Raw genomic sequence first — 26,939 nt, 5'->3', positions numbered from 1 at the left:
AATTAAATACGACTTAAGTACAAGAAGACTGACTCTTCTTACTGACTATGATCTGAACCATTCCTGTGACACTAGTTGTAGACTCCGAGGCTTCACTTCAGGTTTACTGTATCCATCTGACCTTCTTATTAACGATGAAACACAGATATTGCATCGGAATTAAAAACAAAAGGTACAATGCTGACTTAAGTACAAGAAGACTGACTCTTCTTACTGACTATGTTTTGAACCACTCCTGTGACACTAGTTATAGATTACGATGCTTCACTTCCGGTATACTGTATCCCTTGGACCCTCGTATTGACGATGAAACACAGAAATTGCATCGGAATTAAATAGAAAAGGCACAATGCCGTCTTAAGTACAAGCAGACTGACTCTTCTTAGTGTCTATGTTTTGAACCATTCCTGTGACGCTGGTTAAAGATTCCGATGCTTCACTTCAGGTTTACTGTATCCGTTGGACCTTCTTATTGACGATGAAACACAGAAATAGCATCGGAATTGAATACAAAAGGCACAATGCCTACTTAAGTACAAGATGACTGGCTCTTCTTACTGAGTATGTTTTGAACCATTCCTGTGACACTAGTTGTAGACTCTGAGGCTTCACTTCAGGTTTACTGTATCCATCTGACCTTCTTATTGACGATGAAACAAAGAAATTGCATCGGAACTAAATACAAAAGGCACAATGCCGACTTAAGTATAAGAAGACTGACTCTTTACTGCTGTCTATGTTTGAACCATTCCTGTGACATTAGTTATAGATTCCGATGCTTCACTTCAGGGTAACTGTATCCTTTGGACCTTCTTATTGGCGACGAAACACAGAAATTGCATCGGAATTAAATAGAAAATGCACAATGCCGACTTAAGTACAAGAAGACTGACTCTTCTTACTGTCTATGTTTCGAACCATTTCTGTGACACTAGTTATATATTCCGATGCTTCACCTCAGGTCCACTGTATCCCTCTGACCTTCTTATTGACGATGAAACACAGAAATTGCATCGGAATTAAATGGAAAAGGCACAATGCCTACTTAAGAAGACTTACTCTTCTTACTGACTATGATTTGAACAATTCCTGTGACACTAGTTGTAGATTCTGATGCTTCACTTCTGGTTTACTGTATCCCTTGGACCGTCGTATTGATGATGAAACACAGAAATTTCATCGGAATTGAATACAAAAGGCACAGTGCCGACTTACGTACAAGAAGACTGACTTTTCTTACTGACTATGTTTTGAACCATTCCTGTGACACTAGTTATGGATTCCGATGCTTCACTTCAGGTTTACTGTATCCCATGGACCTTCTTATTGACGATGAAACACAGAAATTGCATCGGAATTAGATACAAAAGGCACAATGCCGACTTAAGTACAAAAAGACTGACTCTTCTTACTGACTATATCTTGATCCATTCCTGTGACACTAGTTATAGATTCCGATGCTTCACTTCAGGTTTACTGTATCGCTTGGACCTTCTTATTGACGATGAAACACAGAAACTCTATCGGAATTAAATACAAAAGAAACAATGCTGACTTAAGGACAAGAAGACTGAATCTTCTTCCTGCCTATGTTTTGAACCATTCCTGTGACACTAGTTATAGATTCCGATGCATCACTTCAGGCTTACTGTATCGCTCTGACCTTCTTATTGACGATGAAACACAGAAATTGCATCGGAAATAAATACAAATGGCACAATGCCTACTTAAGAAGACTTACTCTTCTTACTGACTATGTTTTGAACCATTCCTGTGACACTAGTTTTGGATTCCGATGCTTCACTTCAGGTTTACTGTATCCCTTGGACCTTCTAATTGACGATGAAACACAGAAATTGCATCGGAATTAAATACAAAAGGCACAATGTCGACTTAAGTACAAGATGACTGACTCTTCTTACTTACTCTACCTTGATCCATTCCTGTGACACTAGTTAAAGATTCCGATGCTTCACTTCGGGTTTACTGTATCCCTTGGACCTTCTTATTGACGATGAAACACAGAAATTGCATCGGAATAAAATACAAAAGGCACAATGCCGACTTAAGTACAAGAAGACTGACTCTTCTTACTGACTATGATTTGAACCATTCCTGTGACACTAGTTGTAGATTCCGATGCTACACTTCAGGTTTATTGTATCCCTCTGACCTTCTTATTAACTATGAAACACAGATATTGCATCGGAATTAAATAGAAAAGGCACAATGCCGACTTAAGTACAAGCAGACTGACTCTTCTTACTGACTATGTTTTGATCCATTCCTGTGACACTAGTTACAGATTCCGATGCTTCACTTCTGGTTTACTGTATCCCTTGGACCTTCGTATTGACGACGAAACACAAAAATTGCATCGGAATTAAATACAAAAGGCACAATGATGACTCAAGTACAAGAAGACTGACTCTTCCTACTGTCTATGATTTGAACCATTCCTGTGACACTAGTTATAGATTCCGATGCTTCACCTCAGGTTCACTGTATCCCTCTGAAATTCTTATTGACGATGAAACACAGAAATTACATCGGAATTAAATAGAAAAGGCACAATGCCGTCTTAAGTACAAGCAGACTGACTCTTCTTAATGTCTATGTTTTGAACCATTCCTGTGACATTAGTTAAAGATTCGGATGCTTCACTTCCGGTTTACTGTATCCCTTGGACCTTCTTATTGACGATGAAACACAGAAAATGCATCGAAAATAAATACAAAAGGCACAATGCCGACTTAAGTACAACAAGACTGACTCTTCTCACTGGATATGTTTTGAACCGTTCCTGTCACACTAGTTATAGATTCCGATGCTTCACTTCAGGTTTAGTGTATCCCACTGACCTTCTTATTGACGATGAAACACAGAAATTGCATCGGAAATAAATACAAAAGCACAATGCCGACCTAAGTACAAGAAGACGGACTCTTCTTACTGACTATGTTTTGAACCATTCCTGTGACACTAGTTATAGATTCCGATGCTTCACTTCAGGTTTACTGTATCCCTTGGACATTCCTATTGACGATGGGACACAGAAATCGTATCGGAATTAAATAGAAAAAGCACAATGCCGACTTAAGTACAAAAAGGCTGTCTCTTCCTACTCTCTATGTTTTGAATCATTCCTGTGACACTAGTTTTTTTATTCCGATGCTTCACTTGAGGTTTACTGCATCCCTCGGACCTTCTTATGGACGGTGAAACACAGAATTTGCATCCTAATAAAATACAAAAGGCAAAATCCCGACTTAAGTACAAGAAGACTGAATCTTCCAACTCTCTATGTTTTGTACCATTCCTGTGACACTAGTTATAGTTTCCGATGCTTCACTTCAGGTTTATTGTATCCCTCTGACCTTCTTATTGACGATGAAACACAGAAATTGCATCGGAATTAAATAAAAAACGCACAATGCCGACTTAAGAACAAGAAGACTGACTCTTCTTACTGTCTATGCTTTGAACCATTCCTGTGGCACTAGTTACAGATTAAGATGCTTCACTGCAGGTTTACTGTATCCCTTGGACCTTCTTATTTACGATGAAACACAGAAATTGCATCGGAATTCAATACAAAAGGCACAATGCCGACTTAAGTACAAGAAGACTGGCTCTTCGTACTGACTATGCTTTGAACCATTCCTGTGACACTAGTTATAGATTCCGATGCTTCACTTCAGATTCACTGTATCCCTTGAACCTTCTTATTGACGATGAAACACACAAATTAGATCGGAATTAAATACAAAAGGCACAATGCCGACTTGAGTACAAGAAGACTGACTCTTCTTACTGACTATGTTTTGAACCTTTCCTGTAACACTAGTTATGGTTTCCGATGCTTCACTTCGGGTTTACTGTATCCCTCTGACCTTCTTATTGACACAGAAATTGCATCGGAATTAAATACAAAAGGCACAAAGCTGACTTAAGTACATGTAGACTGACTTATCCTAATGTCTATGTTTTGAACCATTCCTGTGACACTAGTTATAGATTCCGATGGTTCATTTCAGGTCTACTGTATCCCTTGGACCTTCTTATTGACGATGAAAGAAAGAAATTGCATCGTAATTAAATACAAAAGGCACAATGCCGACTTTAGTACAAGAAGACTGACTCCTCAAACTGTCTACGTTTTGAACCATTAATGTGACACTAGTTATAGATTCCGATGCTTCACTTCAGGTTCACTGTATCCCTCTGACCTTCTTATTGACGATGAAACACAGTAATTGCATCGGAATTAAATACAAAAGGCACAATGCAGACATAACTACAAGAAGACTGACTCTACTTACTGACTATGTTTTGAACCATTCCTGTGACACTAGTTATAGATTCCGATGCTTAACTACAGGATAACTGTACCCCACTGACCTTCTTAGTGACGATGAAACACAGAAATGGCATCGGAATGAAATACAAAAGGCACAATGCCGACTTAAGTGCAAGAAGACTGACTCTTCTTACTGACTATGTTTTGAACCATTCCTGTGACACTAGTTATAGATTCTGATGCTTCACTTCAGGTTTACTGTATCCCTTGGACCTTCTTATTGGCGATGAAACACAGAAATTGCATCGGAATTTAATACAAAAGGCATAATGACGACTTAAGTACAAGAAGACTGAGTCATCTTACTGTCTATGTTTTGAACCATTCCTGTGACACTAGTTATAGATCCCGATGTTTCACTCCAGGTTTACTGTATCCCTTGGACCTTCATATTGACGATGAAACACAGAAATAGCATCGGAATTAAATACAAAATGCAAAATGCCGACTTAAGTACAAGAAGACTGAATCTACTTTCTGACTATGTTTTGAACCATTCCTGTGACACCACTTATAAATTCCGATGCTTCACTTCACATTTACTGTATCCCTCTGACCTTCTAATTGACGATAAAACACAGAAATTACATCGGAATTAAATACAAAAGGCACAATGCCGAATTAAGTACAAAAAGACTTATTCTTCTTACTGACTATGTTTTGAACCTTTCCTGTAACACTAGTTATGGTTTCCGATGCTTCACTTCGGGTTTACTGTATCCCTCTGACCTTCTTATTGACACAGAAATTGCATCGGAATTAAATACAAAAGGCACAAAGCAGACTTAAGTACATGTAGACTGACTTTTCCTAATGTCTATGTTTTGAACCATTCCTGTGACACTAGTTATAGATTCCGATGGTTCATTTCAGGTCTACTGTATCCCTTGGACCTTCTTATTGACGATGAAAGAAAGAAATTGCATCGTAATTAAATACAAAAGGCACAATGCCGACTTTAGTACAAGAAGACTGACTCCTCAAACTGTCTACGTTTTGAACCATTAATGTGACACTAGTTATAGATTCCGATGCTTCACTTCAGGTTCACTGTATCCCTCTGACCTTCTTATTGACGATGAAACACAGTAATTGCATCGGAATTAAATACAAAAGGCACAATGCAGACATAACTACAAGAAGACTGACTCTACTTACTGACTATGTTTTGAACCATTCCTGTGACACTAGTTATAGATTCCGATGCTTAACTACAGGATAACTGTATCCCACTGACGTTCTTAGTGACGATGAAACACAGAAATGGCATCGGAATGAAATACAAAAGGCACAATGCCGACTTATGTGCAAGAAGACTGACTCTTCTTACTGACTATGTTTTGAACCATTCCTGTGCCACTAGTTATAGATTCTGATGCTTCACTTCAGGTTTACTGTATCCCTTGGACCTTCTTATTGGCGATGAAACACAGAAATTGCATCGGAATTTAATACAAAAGGCATAATGACGACTTAAGTACAAGAAGACTGAGTCATCTTACTGTCTATGTTTTGAACCATTCCTGTGACACTAGTTATAGATCCCGATGTGTCACTCCAGGTTTACTGTATCCCTTGGACCTTCATATTGACGATGAAACACAGAAATAGCATCGGAATTAAATACAAAAGGCAAAATGCCGACTTAAGTACAAGAAGACTGAATCTACTTTCTGACTATGTTTTGAACCATTCCTGTGACACCACTTATAGATTCCGATGCTTCACTTCACATTTACTGTATCCCTCTGACCTTCTAATTGACGATAAAACACAGAAATTACATCGGAATTAAATACATAAGGCACAATGCCGACTTAAGTACAAGAAGACTGACTCTTCTTACTGTCTATGTTTTGAACCATTCCTGTGACACTAGATATAGATTCCGATGCTTCACTCTAGGTTGACTGTATCCCTTGGACCTACTTATTGACGAAGAAACACAGAAATTGCGTCGGAATTAAATACAAAAGGCACAATGCCGAATTAAGTACAAAAAGACTGATTCTTCTTACTGTCTATGCTTTGAACCATTCCTGTGACACTAGTTACAGATTCCGATGCTTCACTCCAGGTTTACTGTATCCCTTGGACCTTCTAATTGACGATGAAACACAGAAATTGCATCGGAATTCAATACAAAAGGCACAGTGCCGACTTAAGTAAAAGAAGACTGGCTCTTCTTACTGACTATGCTTTGAACCATTCCTGTGACACTAGTTATAGATTCCGATGCTTCACTTCAGGTTTACTGTATCCCTCTGAGCTTCTTATTGACGATGAATCACAGAAATTGCATCGGAATTAAATACAAAAGGCACAAAGCAGACATAAGTACATGTAGACTGAATTATCCTAATGTCTATGATATGAACAATTCCTGTGACACTAGTTATAGATTCCGATAGTACATTTCAGGTTTACTGTATCCCTTGGACATTCTTATTGACGATGAAACACAGAAATTGCATCGGAATTAAATAGAAAAGGCACAATACCGACTTCAGTACGAGAAGACTGACTCTTCCAACTGTCTACGTTTCGAACCATTCCTGTGACACTAGTTATAGATTCCGATGCTTAACTTCAGGATAACTGTATCCCACTGACCTTCTTAGTGACGATGAAACACAGAAATTACATCGAAATTATATACAAAAGGCACAATGCCGACTTAGGTACAAGAATACTGACTCTTCTTACTGACTATGTTTTGAACCATTCCTGTGACACTAGTTATAGATTTCGATGCTTCACTCCAGGTTTACTGTATCCCTTGGACCTTCATATTGACGATGAAACACAGAAATTGCATCGGGATAAAATACAAAAGGCACAATGCCGACTTAACTACAATAAGACTGACTCTTCTTCTGCCTATGCTTTGAACCATTCCTGTGTCACTGGTTATAGATTTCGATGCTTCACTTCACGTTTACTGTATCCCTTGGACCTTCTTATTGACGATGAAACACAGAAATTGCATCGGAATTAAATACAAAAGGCACAATGCCGACTTAAGTACAAAAGACTGACTCTTCTAACTGACTATGTTTTGAACCATTCCTGTGACACTAGTTATAGATTCCGATGCTTCACTTCAGGTTTACTGTATCCCTCTGACCTTCGTAATGACGATGAAACACAGAAATTGCATCGGAATTAAATAAATAATGCACAATGTCGACTTAACAACAATAAGACTGACTCTTCTTACTGTCTTGTCTTTGAACCATTCCTGTGACACTAGTTACAGATTCAGATGCTCACTCCAGGTTTACTGTATCCCTTGGACCTTCTTATTTACGATGAAATACAGAAATTGCATCGGAATTAAATAAAAAATGCACAATGCCGACTTAAGTACAAGAAGACTGGCTCTTCTTACTGACTATGCTTTGAACCATTCCTGTGACACTAGTTATAGATTCCGATGCTTCACTTCAGTTTCACTGTATACCTTGGACCTTCTTACTGACGACGAAACCCAGAAATTGCATCGGAATTAAATAGAAAAGGCCAAATGCCGGCTTAAGTACAAGAAGACTGACTCTTCCCACTGTCTATGATTTGAACCATTCCTGTGACAATAGTTATAGATTCCGATGCTTCACTTCAGGTTTACTGTATCCTTCTGCCCTTCTTATTGACGATGAAACACAGAAATTGCGTCGGAATTAAATATAAAAGGCACAAGTACAAGAAGACTGACCCTGCTTACTGTCTATGTTTTGAACCAATAATGTGATACTAGTTATAAATTCTGATGCTTCACTTCAGGTTTACTGTATCCCTTGGACCTTTTTATTGGCGATGAAACACAGAAATAGCATCGGAATTAAATACAAAAGCACGATGCCGACTTAAGTACAAGAAGACGAACTCTTCTTACTGACTATGTTTTGAACCATCCTGTGACACTAGTTATAGATTCCGATGCTTCACTTCAGGTTTACTGTATCCCTTGGACATTCCTATTGACGATGAGACACAGATATCGCATCGGAATTAAATAGAAAAAGCACAATGCCGACTTAAGTACAAAAAGACTGACTCTTCCTACTCTCTATATTTTGAACCATTCCTGTGACACTAGTTTGTTATTCCGATACTTCACTTGACGTTTACTGTATCCCTCGGACCTTCTTATGGACGGTGAAACACAGAAATTGCATCGTAATAAAATACAAAATGCACAATCCCGACTTAAGTACAAGAAGATTGAATCTCCCAACTCTCTATGTTTTGTACCAATCCTGTGACACTAGATATAGTTTCCGATGCTTCACTTCAGGTTTACTGTATCCCTCTGACCATGTTATTGACGATGAAAAACAGAAATTGCATCGGAATGAAATAGAGAAGGTACAATACCGACTTAAGTACAAGAAGACTGACTCATCCTACTGTCTATGTTTTGAACCATTCCTGTGACACTAGTTATAGATTCCGATGCTTCACTTCAGGTTTACTGTATCCCTTGGACCTTCTTATTAACGATGAAACTCACAAATTGCATCGGAATTAAATAAAAAAGGCACAATGCCGACTTAAGTACAAGAAGACTGACTCTTCTTACTGACTATGTTTTGAACCAATCCTGTGACACTAGTTATGGATTCCGATGCTTCACTTCAGGTTTACTTTGTCCCTCTGACCTTGTTATTGACGATGAATCACAGAAATTGCATCGGAATTAAATACAATAGGCACAACGCAGACTTAAGTACATGTAGACTGACTTTTCCTAATGTCTATGTTTTGAACCATTCCTGTGACACTAGTTACAGATTCCGATGGTTCATTTCAGGTATACTGTATCCCTTGGACCTCCTTATTGACGATGAAACACAGAAATTGCATCGGAATTAAATACAAATGCACAATGCCGACTTTAGTACAAGAAGACTGACTCTTCCAACTGTCTACGTTATGAACCATTCCTGTGACACTAGTTATAGATTCCGATGCCTCACTTGAGATTTACTGTATCCCTGTGACCTTCGAAGTGACGATGAAACACAGAAATTGCATCGGAATTAAATAGAAAAGGCACAATGCCGACTTAACTGCAAGAAGACTGACTCTTCTTACTGACTATGTTTTGAACCATTACTGTGACACTAGTTATAAATTCCGATGCTTAACTTCAGGATATCTGTATCCCACTGACCTTCTTAGTGACGATGAAACACAGAAATTGCATCGTAATTAAATACAAAAGGCACATTGCCGACTTAAGTACAAGAAGACTGACTCTTCTTACTGACTATGTTTTGAACCATTCCTGTGACACTAGTTATAGATTCTGATGCTTCACTTCAGGTTTACTGTATCCCTTGGACCTTCTTATTGGCGATGAAACTCAAAAATTGCATCGGAATTAAATACAAAAAACACAATGCCGAATTAAGTACAAGAAGACTGACTCATCTTACTGTCTATGTTTTGAACCATTCCTGTGACACTAGTTATAGATTCCGATGCTTCACTCCAGGGTTACTGTATCTCTTGGACCTTCATATTGACGATGAAACACAGAAATTGCATCGGAATTAAATACAACAAATCACAATGCCGACATAAGTACAAGAAGACTGACTCTACTTACTGAATATGTTTTGAACCATTCCTGTGACACAAGTTATAGATTCCGATGCTTCACTTCACATTTACTGTATCCCTCTGACCTTCTAATTGACGATAAAACACAGAAATTACATCGGAATTAAATGCATAAGCGCAATGCCGACTTAAGTACAAGAAGACTGAATCTTCTTACTGTCTATGTTTTGAACCATTCCAGTGACACTAGATATAGATTCCGATGCTTCACTCTAGGTTTACTGTATCCCTTGGACATACTTATTGACGATGAAACACAGAAATTGCATCGGAATTAAATAAAAAATGCACAATGCCGACTTAAGTACAAGAAGACTGACTCTTCTTACTGTCTATCTTTTGAACCATTCCTGTGACACTAGTTACAGATTCCGATGCTTCACTCCAGGTTTAGTGTCTCCCTTGGACCTTCTTATTGACGATGAAACACAGAAATTGCATCGGATTTAAATACAAAAGGCACAATGCCGACTTAAGTACAAGAAGACTGGCTCTTCTTACTGACTATGCTTTGAACCATTCCTGTGACACTAGTTGAAAATTCCGATGCTTCACTTCAGGTTCACTGTAACCCTTGGACCTACTTATTGACGATGAAACACAGATTTTGCATCGGAATTAAATAGAAAAGGCACAATGCCGACTTAAGTACAAGAAGACTGACTCTTCATACTGTCTACGTTTTGAACCATTCCTGTGACACTAGTTATAGATTCCGATACTTCACTTCCGTTTCACTGTATCCTTGGACCTTCTTATTGACGATGAAACACAGAAATTGCATCGGAATTAAAGAGAAAAGGCACAATGCCGACTTAAGTACAAGAAGAATGACTCTTCCTACTGTCTATGTTTTGAAACATTCCTGTGACACTAGTTATAGATTCCGATGCTTCACTTCAGGTTTACTGTATCCCTTGGAGCTTCTTATTAACGATGAAACACACAAATTGCATCGGAATTAAATACAAAAGGCACAATGCCGACTTAAGTACAAGAAGACTGACTCTTCTTACTGACTATGTTTTGAACCATTCCTGTAACACGAGTTATGGTTTCCGATGCTTCACTTCGGGTTTACTGTATCCCTCTGACCTTCTTATTGACACAGAAGTTGCATCGGAACTAAATACAAAAGGCACAAAGCAGACTTAAGTACATGTAGACTGAGTTTTCCTCTTGTCTATGTTTTGAACCATTCCTGTGACACTAGTTATAGATTCCGATGGTTCATTTCAGGTTTACTGTATCCCTTGGACCTTCTTATTGACGATGAAACAAAGAAATTGCATCGTAATTAAATACAAAAGGCACAATGCCGACTTTAGTACAAGAAGACTGACTCCTCAAACTGTCTACGTTTTGAACCATTCCTGTGACACTAGTTATAGATTCCGATGCTTCACTTTAGGTTCACTGTATCCCTCTGACCTTCTTATTGACGATGAAACACAGTAATTGCATCGGAATTAAATACAAAAGGCACAAAGCCTACATAACTACAACAAGACTGAGTCTACTTACTGACTATGTTTTGAACCATTCCTGTGACACTAGTTATAGATTCCGATGCTTAACTACAGGATAACTGTATCCCACTGACCTTCTTAGTGACGATGAAACACAGAAATGGCATCGGAATGAAATACAAAAGGCACAATGCCACCTTAAGTGCAAGAAGACTGACTCTTCTTACTGACTATGTTTTGAACCATTCCTGTGACACTAGTTATAGATTCTGATGCGTCACTTGAGGTTTACTGTATCCCTCTGAGCTTCTTATTGACGATGAATCACAGAAATTGCATCGGAATTAAATACAAAAGGCACAAGGCAGACATAAGTACATGTAGACTGACTTTTCCTAATGTCTATGATATGAACCATTCCTGTGACACTAGTTATAGATTCCGATGGTTCATTTGAGGTTTACTGTATCCCTTGGACATTCTTATTGACGATGAAACACAGAAATTGCATCGGAATTATATAGAAAAGGCACAATACCGACTTCAGTACGAGAAGACTGACTCTTCCAACTTCCTACGTTTCGAACCATTCCTGTGACACTAGTTATAGATTCCGATGCTTCACTTCAGTTTACTGTATCCCTCTGACCTTCTTATTGACGATGAAACACAGAAATTGCATCGGAATTAAATACAAAAGGCACAATGCTAACTTAACTACAAGAAGACTGACTCTTCTAACTGACTGTGTTTTGAACCATTCCTGCGACACTAGTTATAGATTGCGATGCTTAACTTCAGGATAACTGTATCCCACTGACCTTCTTAGTGACGATGAAACACAGAAATTGCATCGAAATTAAATACAAAAGGCACAATGCCGACTTAGGTACAAGAAGACTGACTCTTCTTACTGACTATGTTTTGAACCATTCCTGTGACACTAGTTATAGATTCCGATGCTTCACTCCAGGTTTACTGTATCCCTTGGACCTTCATATTGACGATGAAACACAGAAATTGCATCGGAATTAAATACAAAAGGCACAATGCAGACTTAACTACAATAACACTGACTCTTCTTCTGCCTATGCTTTGAACTATTCCTGTGTCACTGGTTATAGATTTTGATGCTTCACTTCACGTTTACTGTATCCCTTGGCCTTCTTATTGACGATGAAACACAGAAATTGCATCGGAATTAAATACAAAAGGCACAATGCCGACTTAAGTACAAAAGACTGACTCTTCTAACTGACTATGTTTTGAACCATTCCTGTGACACTAGTTATAGATTCCGATGCTTCACTTCAGGTTTACTGTATCCCTCTGACCTTCTTATTGACGATGAGACACAGAAATTGCATCGGAATTAAATAGAAAAGGCACAATGCCGACTTAAGTACAAGAAGACTGGCTCTTCTTACTGACTATGCTTTGAACCATTCCTGTGACACTAGTTATAGATTCCGATACTTCACTTCCGTTTCACTGTATCCTTGGACCTTCTTATTGACGACGAAACACAGAAATTGCATCGGAATTAAAGAGAAAAGGCACAATGCCGACTTAAGTACAAGAAGACTGACTCTTCCTACTGTCTATGTTTTGAAACATTCCTGTGACACTAGTTATAGATTCCGATGCTTCACTTCAGGTTTACTGTATCCCTTGGAGCTTCTTATTAACGATGAAACACACAAATTGCATCGGAATTAAATACAAAAGGCACAATGCCGACTTAAGTACAAGAAGACTGACTCTACTTACTGAATATGTTTTGAACCATTCCTGTGACACAAGTTATAGATTCCGATGCTTCACTTCACATTTACTGTATCCCTCTGACCTTCTAATTGACGATAAAACACAGAAATTACATCGGAATTAAATGCATAAGCGCAATGCCGACTTAAGTACAAGAAGACTGAATCTTCTTACTGTCTATGTTTTGAACCATTCCAGTGACACTAGATATAGATTCCGATGCTTCACTCTAGGTTTACTGTATCCCTTGGACATACTTATTGACGATGAAACACAGAAATTGCATCGGAATTAAATAAAAAATGCACAATGCCGACTTAAGTACAAGAAGACTGACTCTTCTTACTGTCTATCTTTTGAACCATTCCTGTGACACTAGTTACAGATTCCGATGCTTCACTCCAGGTTTAGTGTCTCCCTTGGACCTTCTTATTGACGATGAAACACAGAAATTGCATCGGATTTAAATACAAAAGGCACAATGCCGACTTAAGTACAAGAAGACTGGCTCTTCTTACTGACTATGCTTTGAACCATTCCTGTGACACTAGTTGAAAATTCCGATGCTTCACTTCAGGTTCACTGTAACCCTTGGACCTACTTATTGACGATGAAACACAGATTTTGCATCGGAATTAAATAGAAAAGGCACAATGCCGACTTAAGTACAAGAAGACTGACTCTTCATACTGTCTACGTTTTGAACCATTCCTGTGACACTAGTTATAGATTCCGATACTTCACTTCCGTTTCACTGTATCCTTGGACCTTCTTATTGACGATGAAACACAGAAATTGCATCGGAATTAAAGAGAAAAGGCACAATGCCGACTTAAGTACAAGAAGAATGACTCTTCCTACTGTCTATGTTTTGAAACATTCCTGTGACACTAGTTATAGATTCCGATGCTTCACTTCAGGTTTACTGTATCCCTTGGAGCTTCTTATTAACGATGAAACACACAAATTGCATCGGAATTAAATACAAAAGGCACAATGCCGACTTAAGTACAAGAAGACTGACTCTTCTTACTGACTATGTTTTGAACCATTCCTGTAACACGAGTTATGGTTTCCGATGCTTCACTTCGGGTTTACTGTATCCCTCTGACCTTCTTATTGACACAGAAGTTGCATCGGAACTAAATACAAAAGGCACAAAGCAGACTTAAGTACATGTAGACTGAGTTTTCCTCTTGTCTATGTTTTGAACCATTCCTGTGACACTAGTTATAGATTCCGATGGTTCATTTCAGGTTTACTGTATCCCTTGGACCTTCTTATTGACGATGAAACAAAGAAATTGCATCGTAATTAAATACAAAAGGCACAATGCCGACTTTAGTACAAGAAGACTGACTCCTCAAACTGTCTACGTTTTGAACCATTCCTGTGACACTAGTTATAGATTCCGATGCTTCACTTTAGGTTCACTGTATCCCTCTGACCTTCTTATTGACGATGAAACACAGTAATTGCATCGGAATTAAATACAAAAGGCACAAAGCCTACATAACTACAACAAGACTGAGTCTACTTACTGACTATGTTTTGAACCATTCCTGTGACACTAGTTATAGATTCCGATGCTTAACTACAGGATAACTGTATCCCACTGACCTTCTTAGTGACGATGAAACACAGAAATGGCATCGGAATGAAATACAAAAGGCACAATGCCACCTTAAGTGCAAGAAGACTGACTCTTCTTACTGACTATGTTTTGAACCATTCCTGTGACACTAGTTATAGATTCTGATGCGTCACTTGAGGTTTACTGTATCCCTCTGAGCTTCTTATTGACGATGAATCACAGAAATTGCATCGGAATTAAATACAAAAGGCACAAGGCAGACATAAGTACATGTAGACTGACTTTTCCTAATGTCTATGATATGAACCATTCCTGTGACACTAGTTATAGATTCCGATGGTTCATTTGAGGTTTACTGTATCCCTTGGACATTCTTATTGACGATGAAACACAGAAATTGCATCGGAATTATATAGAAAAGGCACAATACCGACTTCAGTACGAGAAGACTGACTCTTCCAACTTCCTACGTTTCGAACCATTCCTGTGACACTAGTTATAGATTCCGATGCTTCACTTCAGTTTACTGTATCCCTCTGACCTTCTTATTGACGATGAAACACAGAAATTGCATCGGAATTAAATACAAAAGGCACAATGCTAACTTAACTACAAGAAGACTGACTCTTCTAACTGACTGTGTTTTGAACCATTCCTGCGACACTAGTTATAGATTGCGATGCTTAACTTCAGGATAACTGTATCCCACTGACCTTCTTAGTGACGATGAAACACAGAAATTGCATCGAAATTAAATACAAAAGGCACAATGCCGACTTAGGTACAAGAAGACTGACTCTTCTTACTGACTATGTTTTGAACCATTCCTGTGACACTAGTTATAGATTCCGATGCTTCACTCCAGGTTTACTGTATCCCTTGGACCTTCATATTGACGATGAAACACAGAAATTGCATCGGAATTAAATACAAAAGGCACAATGCAGACTTAACTACAATAACACTGACTCTTCTTCTGCCTATGCTTTGAACTATTCCTGTGTCACTGGTTATAGATTTTGATGCTTCACTTCACGTTTACTGTATCCCTTGGCCTTCTTATTGACGATGAAACACAGAAATTGCATCGGAATTAAATACAAAAGGCACAATGCCGACTTAAGTACAAAAGACTGACTCTTCTAACTGACTATGTTTTGAACCATTCCTGTGACACTAGTTATAGATTCCGATGCTTCACTTCAGGTTTACTGTATCCCTCTGACCTTCTTATTGACGATGAGACACAGAAATTGCATCGGAATTAAATAGAAAAGGCACAATGCCGACTTAAGTACAAGAAGACTGGCTCTTCTTACTGACTATGCTTTGAACCATTCCTGTGACACTAGTTATAGATTCCGATACTTCACTTCCGTTTCACTGTATCCTTGGACCTTCTTATTGACGACGAAACACAGAAATTGCATCGGAATTAAAGAGAAAAGGCACAATGCCGACTTAAGTACAAGAAGACTGACTCTTCCTACTGTCTATGTTTTGAAACATTCCTGTGACACTAGTTATAGATTCCGATGCTTCACTTCAGGTTTACTGTATCCCTTGGAGCTTCTTATTAACGATGAAACACACAAATTGCATCGGAATTAAATACAAAAGGCACAATGCCGACTTAAGTACAAGAAGACTGACTCTTCTTACTGACTATGTTTTGAACCATTCCTGTAACACTAGTTATGGTTTCCGATGCTTCACTTCGGGATTACTGTATCCCTCTGACCTTCTTATTGACACAGAAATTGCATCGGAATTAAATACAAAAGGCACAAAGCAGACTTAAGTACATGTAGACTGACTTTTCCTAATGTCTGTTTTGAACCATTCCTGTGACACTAGTTATAGATTCCGATGGTTCATTTCAGGTTTACTGTATCCCTTGGACCTTCTTATTGACGATGAAACAAAGAAATTGCATCGTAATTAAATACAAAAGGCACAATGCCGACTTTAGTACAAGAAGACTGACTCCTCAAACTGTCTACGTTTTGAACCATTCCTGTGACACTAGTTATAGATTCCGATGCTTCACTTCAGGTTCACTGTATCCCTCTACCCTTCTTATTGACGATGAAACACAGTAATTGCATCGGAATTAAATACAAAAGGCACAATGCCGACATAACTACAAGAAGACTGACTCTACTTACTGACTATGTTTTGAACCATTCCTGTGACACTAGTTATGGATTCCGATGCTTAACTACAGGATAACTGTATCCCACTGACCTTCTTAGTGACGATGAAACACAGAAATGGCATCGGAATGAAATACAAAAGGCACAATGCCGACTTAAGTGCAAGAAGACTAACTCTTCTTACTGACTATGTTTTGAACCATTCCTGTGACACTAGTTATAGATTCTGATGCTTCACTTCAGGTTTACTGTATCCCTTGGACCTTCTTATTGGCGATGAAACACAGAAATTGCATCGGAATTTAATACAAAAGGTATAATGACGACTTAAGTACAAGAAGACTGAGTCATCTTACTGTCTATGCTTTGGACCATTCCTGTGACACTAGTTATAGATCCCGATGTTTCACTCCAGGTTTAGTGTATCCCTTGGACCTTCATATTGACGATGAAACGCTGAAATAGCATCGGAATTAAATACAAAAGTCAAAATGCCGACTTAAGTACAAGAAGACTGAATCTACTTTCTGACTATGTTTTGAACCATTCCTGTGACACCACTTATAGATTCCGATGCTTCACTTCACATTTACTGTATCCCTCTGACCTTCTAATTGACGATAAAACACAGAAATTACATCGGAATTAAATACATAAAGCACAATGCCGACTTAAGTACAAGAAGACTGACTCTTCTTACTGTCTATGTTTTGAACCATTCCTGTGACACTAGATATAGATTCCGATGCTTCACTCTAGGTTGACTGTATCCCTTGGACCTACTTATTGACGATGAAACACAGAAATTGCGTCGGAATTAAATACAAAAGGCACAATGCCGAATTAAGTACAAGAAGACTGATTCTTCTTACTGGCTATGCTTTGAACCATTCCTGTGACACTAGTTACAGATTCCGATGCTTCACTCCAGGTTTACTGTATCCCTTGGACCTTTTAATTGACGATGAAACACAGAAATTGCATCGGAATTCAATACAAATGGCACAATGCCGAGTTAAGTAAAAGAAGACTGGCTCTTCTTACTGACTATGCTTTGAACCATTCCTGTGACACTAGTTATAGATTCCGATGGTTCACTTCAGATTCACTGTATCCCTTGGACCTTCTTATTGACGATGAAACACAGAAATTGCATCGGAATTAAATAGAAATGGCACAATGCCGACTTACGTACAAGAAGACTGTCTCTTCCTACTGTCTATGTTTTGTACCATTTATGTGACACTAGTTATAGATTCCGATGCTTCACTTCAGGTTTACTGTATCCCGTGGACCTTCTTATTAACGATGAAACACACAAATTGCATCGGATTTAAATACAATTGGCACAATGCCGACTTAAGTACAAGAAGACTGTCACTTCCTACTGACTATGTTTTGAACCATTCCTGTGACACTAGTTATAGATTCCGATGCTTCACTTCAGGTTTACTGTATCCCTCTGAGCTTCTTATTGACGATGAATCACAGAAATTGCATCGGAATTAAATACAAAAGGCACAAGGCAGACATAAGTACATGTAGACTGACTTTTCCTAATGTCTATGATATGAACCATTCCTGTGACACTAGTTATAGATTCCGATGGTTCATTTGAGGTTTACTGTATCCCTTGGACATTCTTATTGACGATGAAACACAGAAATTGCATCGGAATTAAATAGAAAAGGCACAATACCGACTTCAGTACGAGAAGACTGACTCTTCCAACTTCCTACGTTTCGAACCATTCCTGTGACACTAGTTATAGATTCCGATGCTTCACTTCAGTTTACTGTATCCCTCTGACCTTCTTATTGACGATGAAACACAGAAATTGCATCGGAATTAAATACAAAAGGCACAATGCTAACTTAACTACAAGAAGACTGACTCTTCTAACTGACTATGTTTTGAACCATTCCTGCGACACTAGTTATAGATTGCGATGCTTAACTTCAGGATAACTGTATCCCACTGACCTTCTTAGTGACGATGAAACACAGAAATTGCATCGAAATTAAATACAAAAGGCACAATGCCGACTTAGGTACAAGAAGACTGACTCTTCTTACTGACTATGTTTTGAACCATTCCTGTGACACTAGTTATAGATTCCGATGCTTCACTCCAGGTTTACTGTATCCCTTGGACCTTCATATTGACGATGAAACACAGAAATTGCATCGGAATTAAATACAAAAGGCACAATGCAGACTTAACTACAATAACACTGACTCTTCTTCTGCCTATGCTTTGAACCATTCCTGTGTCACTGGTTATAGATTTTGATGCTTCACTTCACGTTTACTGTATCCCTTGGCCTTCTTATTGACGATGAAACACAGAAATTGCATCGGAATTAAATACAAAAGGCACAATGCCGACTTAAGTACAAAAGACTGACTCTTCTAACTGACTATGTTTTGAACCATTCCTGTGACACTAGTTATAGATTCCGATGCTTCACTTCAGGTTTACTGTATCCCTCTGACCTTCTTATTGACGATGAAACACAGAAATTGCATCGGAATTAAATAGAAAAGGCACAATGCCGACTTAAGTACAAGAAGACTGGCTCTTCTTACTGACTATGCCTTGAACCATTCCTGTGACACTAGTTATAGATTCCGATACTTCACTTCCGTTTCACTGTATCCTTGGACCTTCTTATTGACGACGAAACACAGAAATTGCATCGGAATTAAAGAGAAAAGGCACAATGCCGACTTAAGTACAAGAAGACTGACTCTTCCTACTGTCTATGTTTTGAAACATTCCTGTGACACTAGTTATAGATTCCGATGCTTCACTTCAGGTTTACTGTATCCCTTGGAGCTTCTTATTAACGATGAAACACACAAATTGCATCGGAATTAAATACAAAAGGCACAATGCCGACTTAAGTACATGAAGACTGACTCTTCTTACTGACTATGTTTTGAACCATTCCTGTAACACTAGTTATGGTTTCCGATGCTTCACTTCGGGTTTACTGTATCCCTCTGACCTTCTTATTGACACAGAAATTGCATCGGAATTAAATACAAAAGGCACAAAGCAGACTTAAGTACATGTAGACTGACTTTTCCTAATGTCTATGTTTTGAACCATTCCTGTGACACTAGTTATAGATTCCGATGGTTCATTTCAGGTTTACTGTATCCCTTGGACCTTCTTATTGACGATGAAACAAAGAAATTGCATCGTAATTAAATACAAAAGGCACAATGCCGACTTTAGTACAAGAAGACTGACTCCTCAAACTGTCTACGTTTTGAACCATTCCTGTGACACTAGTTATAGATTCCGATGCTTCACTTCAGGTTCACTGTATCCCTCTACCCTTCTTATTGACGATGAAACACAGTAATTGCATCGGAATTAAATACAAAAGCACAATGCCGACATAACTACAAGAAGACTGACTCTACTTACTGACTATGTTTTGAACCATTCCTGTGACACTAGTTATAGATTCCGATGCTTAACTACAGGATAACTGTATCCCACTGACCTTCCTAGTGACGATGAAACACAGAAATGGCATCGGAATGAAATACAAAAGGCACAATGCCGACTTAAGTGCAAGAAGACTAACTCTTCTTACTGACTATGTTTTGAACGATTCCTGTGACACTAGTTATAGATTCTGATGCTTCACTTCAGGTTTACTGTATCCCTTGGACCTTCTTATTGGCGATGAAACACAGAAATTGCATCGGAATTTAATACAAAAGGTATAATGACGACTTAAGTACAAGAAGACTGAGTCATCTTACTGTCTATGTTTTGAACCATTCCTGTGACACTAGTTATAGATCCCGATGTTTCACTCCAGGTTTAGTGTATCCCTTGGACCTTCATATTGACGATGAAACACTGAAATAGCATCGGAATTAAATACAAAAGTCAAAATGCCGACTTAAGTACAAGAAGACTGAATCTACTTTCTGACTATGTTTTGAACCATTCCTGTGACACCACTTATAGATTCCGATGCTTCACTTCACATTTACTGTATCCCTCTGACCTTCTAATTGACGATAAAACACAGAAATTACATCGGAATTAAATACATAAAGCACAATGCCGACTTAAGTACAAGAAGACTGACTCTTCTTACTGTCTATGTTTTGAACCATTCCTGTGACACTAGATATAGATTCCGATGCTTCACTCTAGGTTGACTGTGTCCCTTGGACCTACTTATTGACGATGAAACACAGAAATTGCGTCGGAATTAAATACAAAAGGCCCAATGCCGAATTAAGTACAAGAAGACTGATTCTTCTTACTGTCTATGCTTTGAACCATTCCTGTGACACTAGTTACAGATTCCGATGCTTCACTCCAGGTTTACTGTATCCCTTGGACCTTTTAATTGACGATGAAACACAGAAATTGCATCGGAATTCAATACAAATGGCACAATGCCGAGTTAAGTAAAAGAAGACTGGCTCTTCTTACTGACTATGCTTTGAACCATTCCTGTGACACTAGTTATAGATTCCGATGGTTCACTTCAGATTCACTGTATCCCTTGGACCTTCTTATTGACGACGAAACACAGAAATTGCATCGGAATTAAATAGAAATGGCACAATGCCGACTTACGTACAAGAAGACTGTCTCTTCCTACTGTCTATGTTTTGTACCATTCCTGTGACACTAGTTATAGATTCCGATGCTTCACTTCAGGTTTACTGTATCCCGTGGACCTTCTTATTAACGATGAAACTCACAAATTGCATCGGATTTAAATACAAAAGGCACAATGCCGACTTAAGTACAAGAAGACTGTCACTTCCTACTGACTATGTTTTGAACCATTCCTGTGACACTAGTTATAGATTCCGATGCTTCACTGCAGGTTTACTGTATCCCTCTGAGCTTCTTATTGACGATGAATCACAGAAATTGCATCGGAATTAAATACAAAAAAAGCACAAAGCAGACATAAGTACATGTAGACTGACTTTTCCTAATGTCTATGATATGAACCATTCCTGTGACACTAGTTATAGATTCCGATGGTTCATTTCAGGTTTACTGTATCCCTTGGACATTCTTATTGACGATGAAACACAGAAATTGCATCGGAATTAAATAGAAAAGGCACAATACCGACTTCAGTACGAGAAGACTGGCTCTTCCAACTGTCTACGTTTCGAACCATTCCTGTGACACTAGTTATAGATTCCGATGCTTCACTTCAGTTTACTGTATCCCTCTGACCTTCTTATTGACGATGAAACACAGAAATTGCATCGGAATTAAATACAAAAGGCTCAATGCTAACTTAACTACAAGAAGACTGACTCTTCTTACTGACTATGTTTTGAACCATTCCTGCGACACTAGTTATAGATTCCGATGCTTAACTTCAGGATAACTGTATCCCACTGACCTTCTTAGTGACGATGAAACACAGAAATTGCATCGAAATTAAATACAAAAGGCACAATGCCGACTTAGGTACAAGAAGACTGACTCTTCTTACTGACTATGTTTTGAACCATTCCTGTGACACTAGTTATAGATTCCGATGCTTCACTCCAGGTTTACTGTATCCCTTAGACCTTCATATTGACGATGAAACACAGAAATTGCATCGGAATTAAATACAAAAGGCACAATGCCGACTTAACTACAATAAGACTGACTCTTCTTCTGCCTATGCTTTGAACCATTCCTGTGTCACTGGTTATAGATTTTGATGCTTCACTTCACGTTTACTGTATCCCTCTGACCTTCTTATTGACGATGAAATACAGAAATTGCATCGGAATTAAATAAATAATGCACAATGTCGACTTAAGAACAATAAGACTGACTCTTCTTACTGTCTATGCTTTGAACCATTCCTGTGTGACTAGTTACAGATTCAGATGCATCACTCCAGGTTTACTGTATCCCATGGACCTTCTTATTTACGATGAAACACAGAAATTGCATCGGAATTAAATACAAAAGGCACAATGCGGACTTAAGTACAAGAAGACTGGCTCTTCTTACTGACTATGCTTTGAACCATTCCTGTGACACTAGTTATAGATTCCGATGCTTCACTTCAGTTTCACTGTATCCCTTGGACCCTCTTACTGACGATGAAACCCAGAAATTGCATCGGAATTAAATAGAAAAGGCCAAATGCCGGCTTAAGTACAAGAAGACTGACTCTTCCCACTGTCTATGATTTGAACCATTCCTGTGACAATAGTTATAGATTCCGATGCTTCACTTCAGGTTTACTGTATCCTTCTGCCCTTCTTATTGACGATGAAACACAGAAATTGCATCGGAATTAAATACAAAAGCATGATGCCGACTTAAGTACAAGAAGACGGACTCTTCTTACTGACTATGTTTTGAACCATCCTGTGACACTAGTTATAGATTCCGATGCTTCACTTCAGGATTACTGTATCCCTTGGACATTCCTATTGACGATGAGACACAGATATCGCATCGGAATTAAATAGAAAAAGCACAATGCCGACTTAAGTACAAAAAGACTGACTCTTCCTACTCTCTATATTTTGAACCATTCCTGTGACACTAGTTTGTTATTCCGATGCTTCACTTGACGTTTACTGTATCCCTCGGACCTTCTTATGGACGGTGAAACACAGAAATTGCATCGGAATAAAATACAAAAGGCACAATGCAGACTTAAGTTCAAGAAGACTGAATCTCCCAACTCTCTATGTTTTGTACCAATCCTGTGACACTAGATATAGTTCCCGATGCTTCACTTCAGGTTTACTGTATCCCTCTGACCATCTTATTGACGATGAAAAACAGAAATTGCATCGGAATGAAATAGAGAAGGTACAAGACCGACTTAAGTACAAGAAGACTGACTCATCCTACTGTCTATGTTTTGAACCATTCCTGTGACACTAGTTATAGATTCCGATGCTTAACTTCAGGATAACTGTATCCCACTGACCTTCTTAGTGACGATGAAACACAGAAATTGCATCGAAATTAAATACAAAAGGCACAATGCCGACTTAGGTACAAGAAGACTGACTCTTCTTACTGACTATGTTTTGAACCATTCCTGTGACACTAGTTATAGATTCCGATGCTTCACTCCAGGTTTACTGTATCCCTTGGACCTTCATATTGACGATGAAACACAGAAATTGCATCGGAATTAAATACAAAAGGCACAATGCAGACTTAACTACAATAACACTGACTCTTCTTCTGCCTATGCTTTGAACCAATCCTGTGTCACTGGTTATAGATTTTGATGCTTCACTTCACGTTTACTGTATCCCTTGGCCTTCTTATTGACGATGAAACACAGAAATTGCATCGGAATAAATACAAAAGGCACAATGCCGACTTAAGTACAAAAGACTGACTCTTCTAACTGACTATGTTTTGAACCATTCCTGTGACACTAGTTATAGATTCCGATGCTTCACTTCAGGTTTACTGTATCCCTCTGACCTTCTTATTGACGATGAAACACAGAAATTGCATCGGAATTAAATAGAAAAGGCACAATGCCGACTTAAGTACAAGAAGACTGGCTCTTCTTACTGACTATGCTTTGAACCATTCCTGTGACACTAGTTATAGATTCCGATACTTCACTTCCGTTTCACTGTATCCTTGGACCTTCTTATTGACGACGAAACACAGAAATTGCATCGGAATTAAAGAGAAAAGGCACAATGCCGACTTAAGTACAAGAAGACTGACTCTTCCTACTGTCTATGTTTTGAAACATTCCTGTGACACTAGTTATAGATTCCGATGCTTCACTTCAGGTTTACTGTATCCCTTGGAGCTTCTTATTAACGATGAAACACACAAATTGCATCGGAATTAAATACAAAAGGCACAATGCCGACTTAAGTACAAGAAGACTGACTCTTCTTACTGACTATGTTTTGAACCATTCCTGTAACACTAGTTATGGTTTCCGATGCTTCACTTCGGGTTTACTGTATCCCTCTGACCTTCTTATTGACGCAGAAATTGCATCGGAATTAAATACAAAAGGCACAAAGCAGACTTAAGTACATGTAGACTGACTTTTCCTAATGTCTATGTTTTGAACCATTCCTGTGACACTAGTTATAGATTCCGATGGTTCATTTCAGGTTTACTGTATCCCTTGGACCTTCTTATTGACGATGAAACAAAGAAATTGCATCGTAATTAAATACAAAAGGCACAATGCCGACTTTAGTACAAGAAGACTGACTCCTCAAACTGTCTACGTTTTGAACCATTCCTGTGACACTAGTTATAGATTCCGATGCTTCACTTCAGGTTCACTGTATCCCTCCACCCTTCTTATTGACGATGAAACACAGTAATTGCATCGGAATTAAATACAAAAGGCACAATGCCGACATAACTACAAGAAGACTGACTCTACTTACTGACTATGTTTTGAACCATTCCTGTGACTCTAGTTATAGATTCCGATGCTTAACTACAGGATAACTGTATCCTACTGACCTTCTTAGTGACGATGAAACACAGAAATGGCATCGGAATGAAATACAAAAGGCACAATGCCGACTTAAGTGCAAGAAGACTAACTCTTCTTACTGACTATGTTTTGAACCATTCCTGTGACACTAGTTATAGATTCTGATGCTTCACTTCAGGTTTAATGTATCCCTTGGACCTTCTTATTGGCGATGAAACACAGAAATTGCATCGGAAATTAATACAAAAGGTATAATGACGACTTAAGTACAAGAAGACTGAGTCATCTTACTGTCTATGTTTTGAACCATTCCTGTGACACTAGTTATAGATCCCGATGTTTCACTCCAGGTTTAGTGTATCCCTTGGACCTTCATATTGACGATGAAACACTGAAATAGCATCGGAATTAAATACAAAAGTCAAAATGCCGACTTAAGTACAAGAAGACTGAATCTACTTTCTGACTATGTTTTGAACCATTCCTGTGACACCACTTATAGATTCCGATGCTTCACTTCACATTTACTGTATCCCTCTGACCTTCTAATTGACGATAAAACACAGAAATTACATCGGAATTAAATACATAAAGCACAATGCCGACTTAAGTACAAGAAGACTGACTCTTCTTACTGTCTATGTTTTGAACCATTCCTGTGACACTAGATATAGATTCCGATGCTTCACTCTAGGTTGACTGTATCCCTTGGACCTACTTATTGACGATGAAACACAGAAATTGCATCGGAATTAAATACAAAAGGCACAATGCCGAATTAAGTACAAGAAGACTGATTCTTCTAACTGTCTATGCTTTGAACCATTCCTGTGACACTAGTTACAGATTCCGATGCTTCACTCCAGGTTTACTGTATCCCTTGGACCTTTTAATTGACGATGAAACACAGAAATTGCATCGGAATTCAATACAAATGGCACAATGCCGAGTTAAGTAATAGAAGACTGGCTCTTCTTACTGACTATGCTTTGAACCATTCCTGTGACACTAGTTATAGATTCCGATGGTTCACGTCAGATTCACTGTATCCCTTGGACCTTCTTATTGACGATGAAACACAGAAATTGTATCGGAATTAAATAGAAATGGCACAATGCCGACTTACGTACAAGAAGACTGTCTCTTCCTACTGTCTATGTTTTGTACCATTCCTGTGACACTAGTTATAGATTCCGATGCTTCACTTCAGGTTTACTGTATCCCGTGGACCTTCTATTAACGATGAAACACACAAATTGCATCGGATTTAAATACAAAAGGCACAATGCCGACTTAAGTACAAGAAGACTGTCACTTCCTACTGACTATGTTTTGAACCATTCCTGTGACACTAGTTATAGATTCCGATGCTTCACTTCAGGTTTACTGTATCCCTCTGAGCTTCTTATTGACGATGAATCACAGAAATTGCATCGGAATTAAATACAAAAGGCACAAAGCAGATATAAGTACATGTAGACTGACTTTTCCTAATGTCTAT

This window comes from Schistocerca serialis, chromosome 2 (assembly GCF_023864345.2).
Source record: "Schistocerca serialis cubense isolate TAMUIC-IGC-003099 chromosome 2, iqSchSeri2.2, whole genome shotgun sequence".
Classification (NCBI taxonomy): Eukaryota; Metazoa; Arthropoda; class Insecta; order Orthoptera; family Acrididae; genus Schistocerca; species Schistocerca serialis.
This window is presented reverse-complemented; position numbering follows the sequence as displayed.